Here is a 737-nt window from a genome sequence, read left to right as displayed (position 1 = left end):
TAAAAAAAAGTGTGTATATATATACACAAAATTAGCCGGGCGTGGTGGCGTATGCCCTGTAATCCCAGCTACTCGGGAGGCTGAGGTAGGAGAATCGCTTGAACCCAGGAGGCGGAGGTTGTGGTGAGCCGAGATAAGGCCATTGCACTCCAGCCTGGGCAACAAGACCAAAAAAAAAAAAAAAAGGAAATCCTTCTCAGATCAGGGCCGGACGTTTGGTGGCCAGCCGGGGAGCCGCTCTTGCCCAACTTGGGCGAGGTCGCCTGGAGGGCTTGCCAATGATCTAACGGCTCTGCGGCAGATTCCTCAAGAAGAGGTGCCTTCTCGAAATGAGTCACCGCTTACTGGGCCGAAGCGCGGGCAGCGAGTGCAGGCGAGAGGCAGGGGCTGCCGGTGGGGGAGGGGGTTGCAGCCTCGTGGGCATCTCCTCTCTCGCCGCCCTCCTCCATTTTAGGGAGGGCCTGGCCTGAGTGGGCACCACCGCTATGTCTGCGTCCATCCCAAAAACCTTGCACTTGGCTAGGATGGAAAAGCAACTGCCACTCCCAATTCCCGCTGTGCTAAGCGGCTCGCGTGTGCAGCTCCCGACCTTCCCCTGACGGTGATCCTGCCCCGCAGTCCGTAATCACGTGTTGATCTGCACTTTCCCCTCCAAAGAAATCGGGACCCAGCACGTGCGCCTGGCATTGCGCCCCCGTCCCGGGCCTCGGGGTGAGCGGGGATGCCACTTCCCACCC

The 737-nt window shown here is 59.6% G+C and overlaps 1 protein-coding gene and 1 long non-coding RNA gene across 2 annotated transcripts in view; one reads left to right on the top strand and one right to left on the bottom strand.

Moving 5' to 3' along the window:
- Positions 1-346, bottom strand: part of ENO1 (enolase 1, (alpha)) — a 16,881-nt gene extending 16,535 nt beyond the window's left edge. The window contains exon 1 of the mRNA XM_011938234.1: positions 277-346. The gene's annotated coding sequence lies outside the window, so the exon portion shown is untranslated. The remainder of the gene's footprint in view (positions 1-276) is intronic.
- LOC105509142 overlaps positions 1-737 on the top strand; it is a 20,422-nt gene that overhangs the window by 18,291 nt on the left and 1,394 nt on the right. The window lies entirely within an intron of this gene.

The sequence above is a fragment of the Colobus angolensis genome, unplaced genomic scaffold, assembly GCF_000951035.1.
Source record: "Colobus angolensis palliatus isolate OR3802 unplaced genomic scaffold, Cang.pa_1.0 Scaffold170, whole genome shotgun sequence".
Classification (NCBI taxonomy): Eukaryota; Metazoa; Chordata; class Mammalia; order Primates; family Cercopithecidae; genus Colobus; species Colobus angolensis.
The sequence above is the reverse complement of the archived record's forward strand: the minus strand, read 5'-3'. Positions and strand labels throughout refer to the sequence as shown.